Raw genomic sequence first — 6,111 nt, forward strand, 5'->3', positions numbered from 1 at the left:
GACACCAGTCAGACTGGATTAGGGCCCACCCTAATGCACTCCTGCTTGACTTAATCACATCCTTAAAAGTATTATCAATCACATTCTGAGGGCCTAGGGCCTAGGGATTCAACATATGAATCTTGTTCATATGTTAGGGACACAACTCAGCCCATAACAATATCATGAAGGCCCAACAAGTTAAGGGAAGATGATTTGGCTGCAAGTAACCAAGTATCTCCTGAAACCCTCAAGAGGTGCATTTGTCTTGGACAGTGAGTCATTTGGGGGTCCCGGGTAGCTCAGAAGCTCATCTGGGTCATCTCACCAGGCTCTGTACCACCTACCGAATCACCATCTTTGGAGGGCTGGTTCCTCATCCTTGGGCTTGTTCAGTTTTGTTTACAAATGGCTCCCTTCACTCCAGGAATCGTCCCAGTCAAAGTAGGGACATGCGATGGGGACAAAGGAGGCCTTTTCTTTTCACGTCTCTCTCCTTTTAAGCTGGAGGAAAATCTTTCCCAGGATTCAATTTTTGCTTGGTCTTCTTGGCTGAACTGTGTCACATGCGCATCCCAGACTGATTCCTGGCAAGGAGGAACAAGAGTGCCCTGATTTCCTTAAGTCACGAGACTCTTCGGGGGACAGCGTGTTGTCACTTGAATCATATCAGGATTCCATACCAAGAAAAAAGGAGAGAATGGCTTTGGGTAGGCAACTTGCAGGCAGCACAGCATCCATGCATTCTCACAGTGATTCATTCATCAACATACATTTACTGAATATGTCTACTGCATGCTGGAAATATAGCAGTGAACAAAAGAGGAAAATAATTCTATGCCTTCTTAGAATTCATACCAATGACATGCCAAGTTCTGAGGATATAGAGATGATTAATAAGACTCAGTCTCTGCCTTTGTGGGCTCCCGTTAGGTTCTTTTTGTTTGGAGGCCAAGTCTGCATATCCCAAAGGACATGAATTTTCCAAAGGGGTCAGGAGCCCCGCAGTGGTTCATGGAACTGCCTTCATGTCAGACCTCCGTCCTCCCTCTTTATAAACAGAGATAACAAGCAGCAGCTTGATGCGTGCACTGGCCTGCAGTGCCCGCAGCGTCATGGATGAGATATGAGACAAATGCACATGGACTACTGAGTCCTGGGGAGGGGAAGGGATGGCACGGCTACTCCCTCAAGTGGGGAGCACCTCAGCAGGGCCTGGCTACTCTCTCATGGGGACAGCATGCTGACCCTTGCCTAGACAGGCTTTTATTGGGTTTAATTTGCACAGGAATACAGGTACAGCTTATTAATCATTGTCAGGCAGTAAAGATCAAATGATAGATAGCGTACGGAGAACTATTAGGGCTTCTTCTGAGTCAAGGTCTATCAGCTAAAAGGCTACAAAACTTTAGGAAACAAACTCATTTCCTGCTTGGGCCTTTATCATTTAACTGAGAGTATTCTTAGCAAAGCAGGCTTCACAGGATTTTACACATCCTTTCTCAGGCCTGATCACCTGGGGAGCCCGCCCTTTCCAGCACAGGGCTGCACCGCCCTCTGTCATTGTCTCAGGCTTAAATCAGGCAGAGGAGGCAGGTAGCCAAGAAATTTTCAGAGACTTCTCTTGGACTCAGGGGAGTCAGGCTTCCTCAGAGCCGAGGGGCGAGGGTCCATCACTCCCTTTCTCCATAGCCCCCCAAAGTCCTTCCCTGGGGCCTCCACGTGATCATGCCTGTCTTAGGTGATTTCCCCTTTGGGGAATCTTACTTGTCATTGGCTAACTGATCAAGCATTGGGGGCCAGTTATGGATGAAGGAGCAGAAACTGCACTTCTGCCAGAGAGCTAAGCTTCATCTCCTTAGTGGCTTATGGTCCAAAGGTCTCTCACTCTGCCTTAGCCAAGGCGAGGGTTACAGCTCCTGACACCAGGCAGGGAGGTTCCCAATAGCAGCTGCTCTTCCCCAAGAAGCTCTGGCATTGCTCTGAACCCACAGAAGCCTGACCACTGCTTTCTAGGTCTTTACTAACACAGGAAGAGTGGGACAAGGGACTTGTCACCAATGGAGCTGTCTTCTGACCCATCCTCTAGCCTCTGATAAATACCGTCCACTGGACACTTGACCTGTGCCAAGTACACGCTTGGTTAAGGGTCTCACAGTCTTTCATTTAATCCCTATACATCCCTCCAAGGAAATCATTAGCAATCTTGTTTTTACAGACTCATGTGGAAGGACTTGATCAAGGTAAACAGCTATTCAGTGTGTACTCTACCTCACTATGTAGTAATGCCTCCCACCTTTCCAAGTTGCTGGTTAAGTGGATATGAGAGCAAAAGTGGGTGTTCCACAGAGAGTTTCTATAATGCATGTGCTGCCTTAAAATGGACAAAAACTGTCCAGTGCACAGGAGAACCAGGCAATGGGAACGTGAAGGGGAGTCATCTTATACAGAGTTTCAATCTGTCTCTGGAGGGTCTGAAGTGTGCCCAAGGTGAGTGGGAAGGCTTTTTCTCCTCCCTTCAGGAGGGGGAAGGAAGGGCATTCACGCATGGATGGCCCCTGCTCTGGACTGGCACGTACCACATCTTCTAATCCTGTCACAGACCTGGTAGGCACTGATGTTACCCCCTTCTTACTGAGGGAGCAACTGGAGTTTTGGTGAGGTCGTGCCCCTGGGCCAGAGGTCCTACAACATGTGGTAGGGGTGGAAGATTTGATCTGTGGGGTCCTCTTCATCATTTTGGGGAAGGATTCAGGAAGAGGAGGCTACCCGCTCCCCTGGGGCCACTTATTCCTCGAAATGTGTTACGTCCTTAAAATAGTGATGAAGTCAAGAAGTATTGTAAAAGAGGAATTCAAAAAGAAACACTTTGTGCTACAGAAAAACAGCCTTATTTTGCAATTCTGTACCCTCTATTACAAAGATATTGAGTAAAGTGAGTTAATATTTCCCTTTCAGAGATACTGTTATCATATCTAAATTATTGTGGGATTTTCCAATTAAGTTAGCTTCTAAATGATACCTTTAATAAGCCAGGGAGATAAGCTAGGTAGATAATGTGGAAATCTTGTATAGCAAGGTCCAAGGTGACAGGTAAAGTCCCAGCGAAGGTGGCAGCTGCCTCCCTGAGGGAGAAGCATTGGCTGGTGAGCTCCAGAAAACCTGCGCTCTCCACAGGCCTGTTCCAGAAGCAGGATGTAGAGGGCGGTGGGAGAGCCGCCCTAGGCCTCCTGGAGTGAGTGCTTCACCACTAAACGAAAGATCACATGTTAGGCAATTCATGTTTAAGAACATTCATTAATTCCGCAAAGTCCTACTGGACAGCAGAGACTAGTGTCATGCTGGGTATTGGTGACAAAAAACCATGGGAAATCATAGCTCCTGACCTCAATGAGCTCAGAGATTAACAACAGAGAAAGGAATGCTAATAATAACAGTAGTAGTAGTAGTAGTAGTAGTAATAGTAATTAATAATAAGCCACGCTTGGGAGGCAGAATGGGTGAGATTGAAATACTATGAGCACTACTATTAGAAACGAAAGTGCCTTTGTGGTGAATGAGCTGGAAGACCTCGATCTTCCACCACATCCTCAGGGGCCCATCAGTGAGGCTGGACCAAAACTTCAATTTAAATAATAACTATACTAGGTTATAGCCTGGATGGTAGTCCTCACATTTCTACTTCCTAAATAATCTTTCAGACTCTCCCGCTCTCCTCCAGCCCCCCAGCCACTGCCCCCACCACTGTGTAGCTCTTGGGAGCAGGCTCATGGGTCCCAACCCCTCCAATCTACCTCTCTGCAGCCACCAGGTAACCTGGCTGAGTCTCAAACCCGATCATGACCCTCTCCCATTTAAAATGCACAGTTGAGCACAGCGCCTGGCACGTGGCCTCGTTGTGCTACATCATCTTGTGAGTTTTCTGCCATAACAAAGAACCCCAGACTCAGTGGGAACAGAATGGTCTAAGCTTGGGCTCTCCCCAGACGCAGACCCCAAGACAAGGATTCCAATGCAAGTGGTTTGTTTGGGAAATGGACCCAGGAAAGGCCAGCAGCACATCAGGGAAGTAAACTGGGGAGGGAAGACATTAGGTCATCATCATCACAGGCTGGGGAACTCCAGAGATGATGTGAATGTGCTGAGGGTTATTTTGAGGGAGCTGGGGGATTGGCCCACCAACTCTGGTCAGTCAAGGGTAAGAGTTTCTCCTGAGAGGCATTAACTTCTGGGCAGTCCCATCTGTCCCTTGAATGCAGAGGGAGGCAAAGAGCCACAGGCGCTCGCATTTAGAAACCTTACCTGGCAAGCATGAAAGGTTAAGGTGGGACATTGAGTGTCTATGACAACCCTCGGGAGATGGCTCAGCCCAGTCTAAAGGGTAAGCGCAAGAAGATATTCTGTGTTGACTAGAATAGCAAAACGAAACATGTGACAAACAATTGATGAAAACCACACAAAATATCTAGTGACGTGGGATGGTTTAGTAATATCCACTCATAGACAGGAGGCACAGCTACCACCATGCCAATTTCAAAGCCCTTGAGCAACACAGAAAAGGTTTGCCATTGAATGTTAAGTGGCAAAAGGAAGGATGCAATAGACACTGATTATACACACGCTCTGGTTGTGCCTGGGTGAACCTCTATCTTCATGGCAAGACGCATTCGAAGGAATCACAAACAAATGAAAATATGTTAGGGTGATAGGACCATGAGAATTCTTTTGCCATGTTGTCTTTTCAATTGAATGCGGGGCAAAGACTTACTAGGACTAATTAAAAACATCAGTTCATATGAAGCAATGTACTCCCCCCTCCCCCGCCACTGTTTCCTGTACCCCCTCCCAAATAAAATGGCGCTGAAGTCATGTCTCAGTTAGCTTTGGGGGAGACATAGACTAAAATGGTCTGTTCTCAGGACTGGGATGTCTGGGCCACAGAGTGTGACCATCTTTATGGTTCTTTTCATGGTTCTACATAAACCAAACTCCTCTCTTTCTGTTTTCATTTGCTGATCCTGAAAATTGAGATTTGGTGGCTCAGACAGATGCACCGGATCATTGGAAACACGTTCACATGGGTGCAGCCATCCCTGCTTCCTTCCTTCATGTGCACAGAGGTTGAGGCAATTGGGGAGTTGACGTCATCAAGGCGGATTCTGTGCCCAGAGTCTGCAGTTTATCAAAATGTAAAGAATGTGAAAATGGAATTTAGCCTGCAGATTTGAGTTCCTTATCAAATGCCTCCAAGCATGTTCCGTGAGTGATATAAATTAAGCCTTTATCCAGAAGATACATTATCTCTGTGTAGAGCCTTCCACTTTATTTTCTGATGGAAGTCATTAGAAGCTTGGGTCCCACAGATAAGAGACTGGTTCTGCCCCATCTGTGAGTCACCAAGGACATCAAATCCTGCCCTGGCCTCTTTCTGGCAGGGCTATGCCAGAGGGCTTGGAAGGGCTTCTGGGAAAGAGAAGGGGGGCAAGAGTCAGCCCCCGGGACCTGGGCAATGGGGCCACTCTGGCAAATGTTAATTGAGTCCTACTATGTGCCAGCCATGGGATAGAGATCTTGAGACTATTTCTCCCCCTCCAGAAACTCACAGAATAAGACAACCCACTGATGGATGAATGGAGGAATGAAATGTAGTTTATCCATAGCTTACAATGGGATATTATCCAGCCATAAAAAGGAATGAAGTGCTCCAACACACATGAACCTTGAAAATATTACACTGAGTGAAGGAAACTAGACACAAAGATCACAAAATTGTCCGATTCCATTTATGCGAGATAATGTACAGAACAGGTAAATCCACTGAGACAGAGGAGTGATTGCAGGGACTGTGTGGAAATAGGGGTGGGAAGCAAAAAAAAAAAAAAAGACTTACATTAGGCCTAAGTAACAACTTAAAATCAAATACTAGACAACTGTGTTCTCTAAACCCTGTGGTCACCCTGCCATAAGAAACTGTTTACTTGACACCTTTTTGAAGGTTCCAGGGTTCTACCACATTGTAAAGCTCTGTCTCCAACCTCAAATTATTAATTTCTTATGTAGATTCTTCATCAAGTGTTGTTTTTGTTTTTATAGTATAAACTATGACCTTGGTGTCTCCCCATCCCAACTCCC

This window comes from Sturnira hondurensis, unplaced genomic scaffold (genome assembly GCF_014824575.4).
Source record: "Sturnira hondurensis isolate 20B ecotype Veracruz unplaced genomic scaffold, ASM1482457v3 Scaffold0023817, whole genome shotgun sequence".
NCBI lineage: Eukaryota > Metazoa > Chordata > Mammalia > Chiroptera > Phyllostomidae > Sturnira > Sturnira hondurensis.